Genomic DNA, 13,706 nt, shown 5'->3' on the forward strand with positions numbered 1-13,706 from the left:
CCCTTTTTCTCTGTATGTGCTAAACTGTTAATGTGTAGGGGGGAGGCCCAGCATTGGGGGAGCCTACACAGGATTTATCCACTCATAAAAGTACGTACCACTCATAAAATTACACACGGATGTCTCAAAACCAGCTGCTAACTGGAAACTGTTCCAAGGCTTTGTGTTTTCTTTCTTCATTAATATATTTCTTTAATAAATATGTTTGTGGCTCACGTCAAACCCATCCAACCCTTTTATCCATCTTTCAGTCAATCCACCACAGCAAAAAAACAAATAAATAATGCATGCTGCATTTATACTTCGCCCCTCAACTATGTCAAAGCTAACCGATCTCATCTTCCTTAATTACCTTCAACAACCCATTAAACATACCAGTTGCCGCCATAATAACGTCATACCATATCTCCCCCTTATCATACCTCCATGATTCATGAAAGAGGGTCAAGAGCAATACAAACGATAATATTTTAAGCCGAAACAACTAAATCAAAGCCTTTGATTTATTTTAATCATAACCCACTTTGAATTAGATGAAATGACTTTTTGCTGAGATTATTGCATTATATCTAAGATGATCACGATTTTCTGTTATAGCCTTGCATACAACATAGCATATATAAGCCTCCATGTCTAAGAGGAGGATTTCTCTCTTTCTTGAATTTTTTATTAATGATTTTGGATTTGGGTTGGTCAATGTTTTGGAATTCCATTCCATTTGCCCCTTCAATCATATTGCAGCAGGATCATTAGTCTCTCTCTCTCTCATATTGTGTTGTATTGCACCGAGTCTGAGAGTATGTTTCCATTGACGATTTCTCTACTTGATTTATTCTAATTCTAAATTTCTAATTGTTCTTTCAGAATTCAATTTTCTATTCTAATTGTTTAAGTACGTATCGGCGCAAATAGTCCAGGTTTGGCTTGCCCTCTGATTTTTGAACACCTGCTAATTAATGCTAATCGTTTAAGTTAATTTATGATTGTTATTGGGAGTTTAAACAGTGCTGGGCATGCATATATAAATGAGTCTTTTGCTAGCTTGCTGTTTCCCATTTGCTAATTTGTTTCTTTCTCCACAGTCACACATGAAAATATAAAAATTAAAGGATGAAGTAAAAGAGTTTAGCTAGCGTTAAATGAAATGATGAAATGGTTTGAAAAATGGATAATAATAAATAGCATGTTTTGGAGGGTGTTACCGTGTTAGCTTATTAGCTAGGGGAAAAACAAGGTCCAGCTAAGAATGGCGTTGGGTGACGTGAGAGCTTCATTTAATCCTTCCATCTGCCTTCATTCATTTCCCCTCGGCAGCCTTTAAATCCTCACCTCCCTCTCCAACCTATTAAAACCCCAAAACCTTTCTCTACTTCACCAATCCAATCTAACCCATCCATCCATCCATCTCTCAGCCTCTCTCTCTCTCTCTCTCTCTCGGTTACGTTCTATCCAGTCCAGTTGTAAGCTAGGATGCCACCAACAGCACTCCCGAATTTCTCCAACTCTGTCAAGCTCAAGTATGTCAAACTTGGTTATCAGTATCTTGTGAATCATATTCTCACTCTTCTCCTCATACCCATCATGGCAGCAATTGTATTAGAGATACTTCGATTAGGGCCGGATGAGATTCTCGGACTTTGGAATTCTCTCGAGCTTGATCTGGTGCAGATTCTTTGCTCTGGTTTCCTCATCATATTCGTGGCCACTGTCTTCTTCGTGTCCAGGCCTCGACATATCTACCTCGTCGACTACTCTTGCTTCAAACCCCCTGTTACATGCCGTGCCCCGTTCTCCACCTTCATGGAGCACTCTAGGCTTATCAATGGATCCAACACCAAGGTGGTCGACTTTGAAATGAGAATTCTCGAGAGGTCCGGCCTTGGTGAGGAGACTTGCTTACCCCCGGCCATCCATTATATTCCTCCCACCCCCACCATGGCCGACTGCAGAGCCGAGGCAGAGCTTGTTATCTTCTCGGCCATCGATTCACTCCTAAAGAAGACCGGAATCAAGCCCAAGGACATCGACATTCTAATCCTCAACTGTAGTATGTTCTCGCCGACACCCTCGTTGACGGCGATGATCGTGAACAAGTACAAGATGAGAGGCAACATAAGGAGCTTTAACCTCTCCGGGATGGGTTGCAGTGCCGGGCTTATATCCATTGATCTAGCTCGAGACCTGCTTCAAGTCCACCCCAACTCTTACGCACTGGTAGTGAGCACGGAGATCATAACCCCGAGTTATTACAGTGGTTCTCAGAGATCCATGCTACTGCCCAACTGTCTATTTCGAATGGGCAGTGCAGCTATCCTTCTATCCAATCGGAGAAAGGACAGTTGGCGCGCTAAGTACCGGTTGGCTCATGTGGTTCGTACCCACAAAGGTGCAGACGACAGGGCCTACCGCTGTGTTTATGAAGAAGAAGACCCACAAGGTATAAGGGGTGTGTCCTTGTCCAAAGAACTCATGGTGATCGCCGGCGAGGCTCTCAAATCCAACATAACTACCATTGGGCCGCTTGTCCTTCCAGCGTCGGAGCAGCTGTTATTCCTTTTCACCCTTGTCGGCAGAAAACTCTTCAATCCCAAGTGGAAACCTTACATTCCTGATTTCAAGCAGGCCTTTGAGCACTTCTGCATCCATGCGGGAGGGCGCGCCGTGATCGATGAGCTGCAGAAGAACCTCCAGCTTTCGGCGGAGCACGTTGAGGCATCGAGGATGACACTCCACCGCTTTGGGAACACTTCGTCGTCGTCCCTCTGGTACGAATTAAGCTACATTGAATCCAAAGGTAGGATGAAGAAGGGAGACCGCGTGTGGCAGATAGCATTCGGAAGTGGGTTCAAGTGTAACAGCGCGGTTTGGAAGTGCAACCGCACCATTAAGCCGGACCCGGAAAGTCCCTGGTTCGATTGCATCAACAGATACCCGGTGCACATCCCTGAAATCGTTAAATTATAGCCTGTTTTAATTCATTTCGTGCTCACTGCAGTCTCTGCTTCTGTCTTCTCATAAATTTACTCCTTTATTTCGCATTTACTTGTGTTATTAAACGTTCCCTTCCCATTCCCCCTCTTCTCTTCTCCCTCCTGCACTTATATATTTTCCAATAGATAAATAATTTCTTTGTATTAATTAATTTCTGAGATACTACTCAGACTCAGAATGAAAACATGCATATATATATATATATATATATAATCAGAAGTGTGCATTCTCCGGCGACAAGCCGATCGATGAAGCAACAGTTAATTAAGGAGAGGAGATATATGGCTGTGGTCTGTGTGACTCACCGGCCGAGTCTGTATTGCAGATGTATACAGGGCAAAACTTGCTTTTCAAACTCTAAAATCAGAAAGATTGATTGAAGTTGAACCTGTAAAAGGTTCCAGTTTGTTAGGGGTGCAATAAAGCCTATTTATTGTGAAAAATGTTGGACGCCCTTGGAGTCACAGTCTCTACTCTCTAATATAGCGGACCGGAAACGTTACATTTGAACGATTTTAAGTAGTTTGTCCAGCAGCTTAACTGATCATCTACCATTTGCCAGGCTTCATTGCTTGCCACATGTAATATTAACCGCTGAACAACCATGAACCATACGTGATACACCACTGACATGCCCTCTTTGAGTTGGTTAGCTTGGAAAGAAAAGTCCACTTGCCGGGCCACAATCCACGTGTGGGTGTGATAAAAGATTTGCCAATTTTGGAGCCGGGATCGGTTCCTCACGAATGGGCACCTCACAGGCACATCCCGTGCATTGGAAACATTTCCCACGTCAATAATAATTAATAAGTACAGGAGATATTCCCAATGCATGGTAGGATATGCGTGTGAGGCGCCAGGTGTAAGAAACAACAGTTTTGTTGATGGAACATCTTCTAATTAAGGTGAATTTGTTGAAGCTTTAATGCCCGTTTGGAAAAAGGTTTTGAAGCAGGCTTGAAGGTAGTAGTAGCATAGCGTCTTCTCGCCTTTAAATTATATTTGGTGAAGCCCAAATCGGGCTACCAGTCACTCATATTTTTGAATTCAGCCTCTTTCCAGCGTGAATGCGTGATAGTCAGAGCACCTCAAAAGGAGTTCAAGCGCTGACAAAAAAAAGTATTGCGCATGTGATAGCATCAATTCTCAATTCTGGATATTGGATGTATTGATATTTTAATTCTTTATTTTTAGTTTAATTAATGAATTATATTTGATATATATCCACCTTAAATTTGATGGATCATATTCATTTTAATTTGATTATCATTGAATCATATTTGGATTTAGGTAATACTAATTTGTAAAATGTAAATTATTATATAGGACAAAATTGTGAAAGGTAAATTTTTTAATTAAAATTCATTGGAAAAAAGATATATTTAAAATAAATAAAAATTTATGGATAATAATATATTTAATTTAATAAATAAAACAACAAATAAATAAATAATCATGATCATTAGGCAATGGAGTGAAAGAGGGAGAGATGACTTTTGTCATTGCATTTTTGTTTTATATAGTGGAATAAATTTAGTAAAATAAATAGACAATCAAGTGAGAGAGTAAATATATATAAATATATACACGATTCTATATCTTACTTTGCTAGCAATAATAATTTGTTAGATTCTTAAATTATTAACTAATTAAATAATTTATTAAAATAAGTAAATAAATAAAACTTTATGTATTGCCAACACAAGATTGGTAAAGGTTATCTCAAATTATTTAATTAAATAATTTAGCATTGGTAATGGGTTGGGCTGAACTATCAGGCTACTGAGCCCATGAACAGGCTTAGCTTGGTTTGTGGCCTAGCCTGGCCTAAGGCTTGGCCCGCGGGCTCGGGCTAAAATAAAATTTTAAGATCTTTTTTTTTTAATTTTTGTCTATTTTTGTAATTTATGTTAAAATTTTCATTATTTTTTTTAAATAGCTTAGCCTAGTTCATGGCCTAGCCTGGCCTAAGACTTGGCCCGTGAACCAACCCGGCCCACAACACAACACAAACCCGTGCAGGCTTGGGCTAAAATAAAATTTTAATATCTTTTTGAATTTTTTTCTATTTTTAAGTTTATGTTAAAATTTTCATTATTTTTTTTTTCAAAATTAAAAAAAAGCATGGCTTAGCCTGGTTCGTGGCCTGGCCTGGCCTAAGACATGGCCCGCAGACCTGCTTGGCCAGTGGCACAGCACGTGCTTGCACGGGCTCGAGCCATATATTATATACAATAATTATAATATATATAATTTTATTTTCAATTTTATTATATTATATTATTTTATTATTGCATATATAAACAATTGTACACATCAAAATTCATATAAAATAAAATTTTAAGATCATTTTTAATCTTTTTGTCTATTTATTTTAATTCATGTTAAAATTTTCATTATTCTTTTTTTAAATTTTTAAAAAACATGGCTTAGCCCAGTTCATGCCTGGCCTGGCCTAAGATTTGGCCTGTGGCACAGCACGGGCTCGAGCTGTATACTATATACAATAATTATATAATATATTATTTTATTTTGAATTTTATTATTGTATATATAAATAATTATATACATCAAAATTCATATAAAATAAAATTTTAAGATATTTTTAATTTTTATCTATTTTTTTAATTTAACTTTTTCATTAGTTTTTTCAAAATTCTTTAAAACACATGGATTAGCCTGGTTCGTGGCTCGGCCTGGCCTAAAAATTGGCCCGCGGACCAACACGTCCTGCGACACAACACACGCTTGTGTGGGCTCGGGCCAAGTGTTGTGCCGAAGTGACCCCTAAAGTATCTTAGGGGAGAGAAGCACGACCCGCACAACATGGCTCAATATGGCCTGATTGTAAATGAAATGAGAGATAAAGACAATTTTTAACAAATATGAAAAAGGGAAAAGTTTAGTGGCATCATTGTAAATAGTTAGTAGTGGCACCATTGTAAATAATTACATGTTTAATATCATATATGAAAGAGGAAATGGAGAAAGGACAAGTTATGATTTTTTTAGGGGTAATAGCATATAAGGGCAACTTTTGGGGTTTAATACCAACAGTAATATATTTTAAAAAAATTAAAAATAGGTTAACTTTTTAAAAATAATATCAATAAAGGGCAAAAGCATTATTCATTTTCTTCTTCTTCCCATTTGTTCAACAGAGTTGTCGTCCGTTGCTGTCCGCCACCGCCGTCCACTACCGCTTGCCGCCGCCTCTGCCCACCTCTGCCTCCACCTCCGGTAGCGTTGCTGGAGGTGGCGGCTCCACCTCCGCCAACCACGTTGTCGAAGATGGGTGGAGGTAGAGGTGGCGGTGGCGGAGGCGGCACTAGTGGTTTCTCTATCAAACGCCGCCACCTCCACCCACCTCCGCCTTCGCCTCCGACAACGTTGTTGAAGATGGGTGGAGACAGAGGTGGCGGCAGCGACGGGCAGAGGAATGACCACCAATGCCGCTACTGCCACCTTTGCCTCCGACCACCTCTAGCAATGTTGCTGGAGGCGAAGGAGGAGATGGGTGGAGGCGGCGGCGGGCGGCAGTGGACAGCGGTGGCTCTAGTGAACAAATGACAAGAAGAAGAAGATTAACAATGTTTTTGCCCTTTATTGATATTATTTTTAAAAAGTTAACCTGTTTTTGAAAAAAATTTAAATATATTACTTTTATTGATATTAAACCCCAAAAATTGCCCTTATATGCTAGAAACCCTTTTTTTTATTGAATGGCATCATTTATAGTTAATTAAATTTGTAATGATAATGGTTAAAAACACACAAAAAAAAATTATAAAATTATAAGATTTCATTTAAATAAATATAAAAAAGATTCCATTTAATAAATGCTCAATGCATATAACCTTTGGCTTTTAGAATCCAATGCGTTGTACACTCTCTCTGGTGGAAGTAGAATCCAAAATAAAGGTAAGATTTAAAGAGGAGTAGCCATTGAAAATGAATCTTCGGATATTTATTTTAGAATTTGGATTTGCTTTTCACATTCACCTTACACTTGCAGTCGTGTATTGGGAATATTTGATAGTTCTAACAAAGACTAGTAAATATAAATAGGGGAGGCCAAAAGTTACTAAACATGAATATGGGGACCAAAATATAGGTGAGGGTACACCTAGCAATTGGGTTGGGTGGGTCGGGTTCGGATTGGGTCAAGATGCTTTGGGTTGATTTCGGATTGGGTTATCAAATGCTAGACCCTAATCCTAAATGTTCGGGTTAGGGTGGACCCATGGGTCAATTTGGGTCATCCTCAAAAATAACTGAAGTTTAAAAAGAACAAAGAAAAACTACATGAAAATTTCCAAAATTAAAGGAATTAATCTTAAAATTCCAAATATAAAATAAAAAATCTTGATCATTTAACAATTTAAAGAGTAAACAATAAAGAGTAAAGACTAAATATAAAAAATTAGAGAGTGGAAACTTCTAACAACAATAAATAGTCCCAATTAGACTTAACAATTGGTCAGCGGGTTGACCCGTAACCCAACCCAACCCAGTTTTTTCCGGGTTGGGTCGAGTCGATCTAGGTGAGGGTTCGTGGGTTGGGTCGAGTCGATCTAGGTGAGGGTTCGTGGGTTGGGTCATCTTTTTGTCTGCTCTAGGTGAGGGTTTAACTAAGTATTGTGAGGATTTTCAAGGCATAGAGGGTGGCCAGGAGTCCTCTCACCTTATACCCATGAAGACCTTCCTCTCTTCTCATTCTCATTTATATCTATACTATAAAGTAGATATTTGCCTTGGCTTTAATGTGTATGTAGTAGGGATTGACTGGAAGGATCAGGGGACGTTTGATTGGATGTTGGCTGCTACTGTTTTTCTAATAAAATTTATTATATATATATATATATATTTATATATTTTATGGAAGGCTTTGTCTTGTTTTCTGGTGGTTGTGAGGAGCCTATGCTGCTCATATGGTTATGATGTACAGTTTTTGGGTTTGTTTTTTCACATGGGCTCCAAGCTTTGGGGGTCCAATCGCACTTTCTCCCCCTTTGCTGTCTTTATTTTTAATAAATTTTATTTTATTTATCAAAAAAAATTATAAAAGTTAAATTTGATTATATAATATCTATTTATATCTTTATTCTTTAATTGAAAATGTGCATAGCACGTGCCCTTATATTAGTTAAGTTATTAAAAATATAATCAATTATAATGAAAACTCTCTTAAATCTTAATTTTCTCGTATAAAATTGACAATTACTTTCTATTACTCTCTCTTGTAGGGGGTGGGAAAATGGATAGGTTATTCCCAAAACTGAATGGAACCAACCTCAAACTGGTCTTAAACCAACCTTACCCAATATATTACTAGGTGAGTCTGGTTCCAAATTCCAAGAATCACCCCCCCCCCCCCTCTCACTTAGGCTAGTTTCAGGGTATAGGCATATACCCTACCTAAACCAACCTAAGAATCGGCTTTGAAATTGAACTTGCCTTGAAATAAATCCCAAAATACTTTAATTAAAAATATAAAGATTTAAACACAAGCACTCATGGTTACAAAGATCATGGTCTCAATTAGACCTATTCATGGGCCGGGCTTGGGCCGGGCTGGGCCGGGCTTTCACTTGTCACTAATGAAAATATACTAGGCCCGAGCCTGAGCTTGGCCCGACCAACGGGCCTATAACTTGGGTCCGAGCCCGGCCTTGGTAAAAAGCCCGAAACCCGAGCCCGAGCCCGAAGCCCGACCCAATTGAAAAAGAAACAATTTTCCCTATTCAAATTAGAATTAAAAATTCAGATAGTATTTTTTTTTCTATTTAAATGAACAATGGGCCTACAATATGGTATTTTTCTCTTTCTTTTATATTTTAAAACACAAATTTACATTCTTAAATCAAAAAAATTATTCAAATGGACATAATCACATAACTAATTTTAAGTTTAATATTAGGTCGGGCCGGGCTATTTTGAAAAAACCTAAGCCCGGCTCGAATTTATTGTGGGCCGGGCTTTTTGGCCTGAATTTAAGCCCGCAGGCCTATAAGCATGTTCAAGCTCGTCCGAGGGTCAGGCCGGACCGTCGGGCCACCCGGCCCATGAACAGGTCTAGTCTCAATTGACCATCGAGTCACTTAAGTGATTTGATCATTTTTCTTTAATTTAATATTTGAATGTCCATAATATGTAAAAGGTAGAAGCTAATTTTAAAAGCTGCTTCAAAAAACTAAAGAATATGTGTTTGACAAAAACCCAAGGAGTACTTTCAATAAATTCCTTATTTAGATAATTATTGCTTTTGATGGGAAATTTATGGTTTGCTCCCACAGTGGCAGAGCTAGGAATTTTATTTTGGGTCTATTACATATTTTTAAAGAACCCCCCCCCCCCCCCCTTCTTCTTAGATGCCATTGGTTTTGTGAAATCCCCGCCTATGACTGGTAAACAATAAGAAAAAACCCATCACTAAGTAATGTTGAAGAAGCAGATACCGAGCATAGGGAGAGAAAACTCATGAACCATTTGTGAACGACGTCAACAACTGGAGAATGCCAAATAAAAGGATGGCATCTGCCTTCAACAGAGAAAGTTGAAATGAGAAAATCTCCCAAAAGAACAGAAATTAACTACCAATCCCATAAATCAAGATTAAATGGAATAGGGTTGCCAAAACCATCCCAACCTTGGCAATATAAAGATAATAACAGAAATGGCATAGTTTTAGGGGAGGCCACGGGTTTCTCCATGAGACACGCATGAAACATACAAATAAAAAACCCTGTAAGTTTGCTATAAAACATCCATAACAAAACAGCCCAATCAATCATCAAGTCATCTCATTACAAAGCTTCCACACCCAACCATAAGGCATAGCATAGGGGAGCACAAAACAAGCCAATTTAACGATAATCCACTATAAAGAGTTTTCCATAAGGCTATGTTTGGTTTGAAGAAAATTATACAAGATTTGTAAAGATTTTCCTACATTTCTCTTCCTTTCCCTACTTTTTCCTTCAAACCAAACACAGCCTAAAAGATGCCTATATTGAAATGATTGACCATCCAAAACGGATGCCACCTCCACAATTTGTATATGAATCCCATAACCTGGGAAAATTTGCCTTCAATCACAGTGCCAACAAACGAGACAATTGAATGCATTGGTTTGCCGAAAAATCTATGAATTCTGGCACTGACACCCACACCATGAAGCCCCACAAGCATATATATATATATGAATTCTTAAAATCATCTTTGTCACAGTCGAATCATCGGGTGTTGGGAGTGGAGAGTCCAGATATCCTGTACATTTATTTCTATACATTTCCCTGCAAAACCTATTAAAGAGAGACACGTTAACGTTATATGAGTTAAAGGATTTGTACGTGCGAATAATTTAACTAGAATGAAATTACTTCCGTTTCTTTGTTTCCCAAAATTTTTAAAATTTAAAATTTATTGAAACAAAATAAAGGGAGTCATTGATAAATTTCGGGCGACTGCTTTATGGATACTTTTATTTTAATGTGTTTTTAAAGAGAACCTTTAAATAGAGCATCTTTTAAGTGTTAAACTATTAACCGTGTTGTGGTATTTCATGCATCTCATGTATAGATTTTTTAATCCGCAGGATGATGACGTGTATCACTCTGATAGGTCATGCAGGAAAATGTGTAGGAAGATATGTGCAGGATATTCAGACTCGGGAGTGGAAAATACTCGGGGTCTGCTAGTTATCTATAGTGTGTAAACTTTGCCAGATCCCCCACTAAAATGGTTACACAGGTCCCATTTCATGTGAGATAACATAGGCATGTCAATTCATGCCAACTAAGTGAATTGATTAACGATTCTGTTTATGATTGGGGATATATTTTTTAGGGTAAAATATAAAAACCTCTCTTCAAGTTTCTAACAATTATAAAAACTTTTCGTTTTAGCAAAAATCTCTCCTTTAATTTTGAAAAATTCAATAAATAGCGCCTTTCTGTCAATTAATAAAACAAAAAATGGTTTTTTCTTTCTTAAATACCTATTTTACTCTTGCACGAACACTGTTCATCTTCTTCCTCACGATGCACGTATACCAGTCATCGGATGCATGCCTGACGAAAATAGAAAAAAAAAGGTATCATACTTTTTAAAATCTCAAAGGAGAGCTCTGAGCTCCTATAGTCGAGTTCAATCTCTCGCTCATTTTCTGTATATATTGTTGGATTTTAATCTCATAAGAGATTAAATCCAATGGGTATGATTGGTCAATTACATGAGAAATTGCACCTACACACTTGATTGGAAAATTAGCTTTTCTCTTGCAAAACCCAATTTTGAACTTGTCCCACATTGAAAAATTATAAACTTTGTTTTCAGTATTTTAATAGGAGCTGATTTATATACTACATAAAATTAGTAGAGGGAGAGCATAGGGGTTCGATACCATGCAACGTGCGTGCATGTGTGTGTGCGGCGCAATGAACCATCACCTACATTTTCTCCATATCTCTTCATAAACTATTTAAAGAGCATGAATCAGACTCCAAAAACACATAATTTCAAAATTCACTATCTCTTTTTCTCTTAATCCGGTGGAGACGCCGGAGGCTGGTTTTCGTAACTCAAAACAGCTGAGACTTCCATCTGCTTGAGACTTCGTCTCCTAAGGTTCGAATTTTTCCATCTATGTGCAGACCTAGATGGTCGGAAACAATGGAGGTGGCGTGGAACAAGTGTCGCAGTCGCTCCAAAGGAGGTGTTACAGAGGCCGAAGGTATTGGAACATGGCCCATGTTTCGTGTCGGGTGATATGGGAGGAAGAACATGTCCTCCTGCGTCACCCATTTTGCCTCTGAATTCGTTCTACAGTTTTGAGGAATTTCAACCAAAGGAGAGAAAGAAAAGGTCAAAGAAGACTAGGAAGACCCACGAGAAGTACAAGAAGAAAGAGAGTTTCTACCATCTCAGCTCCTTGTCTGCAGAAACTAATGGTGGTGGGTGGTTCAGCAGTGAAGAGGAACTAGATGACGAGATAGAGATGTTTTTCTCCTCGAGGAGCTTCTCTTCTGATTCCTCGGAGTCTCGTCACCTAAACAAGAGAAGTTCTTGCCGGAGATCAGAAGCCAGAGCTGAACGGAGAAGAGCAGTGAGCAAGAATTCCGATATGGGATGCTGTATGTTTTCCACTAGGGGGAAAGTGCAGGAAAGTTTCGCAATAGTGAAGCGCTCCAGCGATCCTTACAGTGATTTCAGGACATTAAAGGTGGAGATGATCATCGAAAAGCAGATATTTAAAGCCAAGGATCTCGAGCAGCTTCTACAGTGCTTTCTGTCGTTGAACTCCATTCATCATCACAAAGTGATCGTCGAGGTCTTCTCAGAGATATGGGAAGCTCTGTCTCTAACTTGTCTTGAAGAAATCTGCTATTTCGTCTTGTTATATTTAGATTTCTGAGAAAGTAGCTTGCTTTTCTCGTTTTTTTTGTTAACTCTTGAAACTCTTACTGTTATTGACTATGTTAATGGTACTGTTTCTAGTTTTTCCTCTCAAACCTTTGATGGGTTCTTCTTCTTACTTCATTTTCATTGTTTGTTTCTTTGCTTTCTGTTCCTCCTTCGATCTAATGGGGATCAGTTAAAGAAATGACAAAGCAGACGAGAAGCTAACAGAGGGAGAATAATACATGTTTTTCGTCTCTTACAATTTAAGAATAACTTTCTAAAGTTAAGTACAGCTGTCAACCCCTAAACAGGTGTTAAACCTCAGTAATCTTTTTTACAAAACTGCCCAGAACATTCTTTCCCTCACAGTCCCTTGTTTAGCCAACCTATCAACTAAACCATTAGCTGATCTCCTTCTCCATTTGAAGCATGCACCGATCTTCCCTAAATTTTCGGAAAATTCAACACAAACCACCCTTTCGTTACTATGCTATACAAAAAACCTTTGGTTAATACGTTATTTTTCTAAAATACCTATTTTACCCTCCTGTATATGATTTTATATATAATTTTACTAAAATCTTATTACTGGTTAGACAAGACACAAGAACTTGTGTCGCTTTGGGTTCTAAGGTCGAGTCCTCGACCCCGACAACATGAAACCAGCAAAAAGTAACAACAGCTCTGGTGGCTGGAGATGAAAGAACTGTCTCTCCTGGTCAAGGTTTCGGATGAAGAAACCCGACGCCACCAAAACTGTCCCCATCGATGCTCCTTCCCACGATGAAGCAACCGGCATTAAAGATGTCGTAGACCGGCGGTATCGATCGGTGGATGAGTCAAATCAAAGAGGCCGAGACATGTTGGAATCACTGATCCGCCAAAACTTGCTAATGAACGTCTGGCCATTGTAAAGAAGGTAATAGCCTGACGAATATTGACCTTTGGCCTTTGCAGAGGCATGTCTCCTCTTCCCACAAAGGGACTGTAAGGGAAGAAGAGTATCAAGGAGAATCAAAGTTTCGCGAGGATACGTTACCGTGACGGTCTCTCAAGACAAGAACAAGATTCCCGGAGTTGAGGAGCTCGGCTTTGAATCCGTTTCCAGTGTTGTTGGTGGACTAGACAATAGTGCGGTGGAGAGAAAATATACATGAAGAGAGTCAATGGGGAAAGAGAGGAAATAAACGTATTAAAGTTTATTTATGGTCGTTTGGTCTCTTTGGAGACATAAGATTAAAATGATACTGATAAGATTTGCATGGGCCTTATGCAAAGATAACACAAAAAATGTAGAAATGGTCCACATTAAA

The 13,706-nt window shown here is 38.5% G+C and overlaps 3 pseudogenes across 1 annotated transcript; all 3 read left to right on the forward strand.

Annotated features, from left to right (window-relative positions):
- Positions 1–1,347: 1,347 nt before the first annotated feature.
- Positions 1,348–3,210, forward strand: LOC104601864 (3-ketoacyl-CoA synthase 6 pseudogene; annotated as a pseudogene). The gene has a single exon (XR_016084710.1). The product of XR_016084710.1 is annotated as a 3-ketoacyl-CoA synthase 6 pseudogene (transcript).
- A 3,072-nt stretch (positions 3,211–6,282) lies between these two features.
- Positions 6,283–12,482, forward strand: LOC104603488 (uncharacterized; annotated as a pseudogene).
- A 1,127-nt stretch (positions 12,483–13,609) lies between these two features.
- Positions 13,610–13,706, forward strand: LOC148801028 (U6 spliceosomal RNA; annotated as a pseudogene).

This window comes from Nelumbo nucifera, chromosome 3 (genome assembly GCF_055504915.1).
Source record: "Nelumbo nucifera cultivar China Antique chromosome 3, China Antique-T2T, whole genome shotgun sequence".
NCBI lineage: Eukaryota > Viridiplantae > Streptophyta > Magnoliopsida > Proteales > Nelumbonaceae > Nelumbo > Nelumbo nucifera.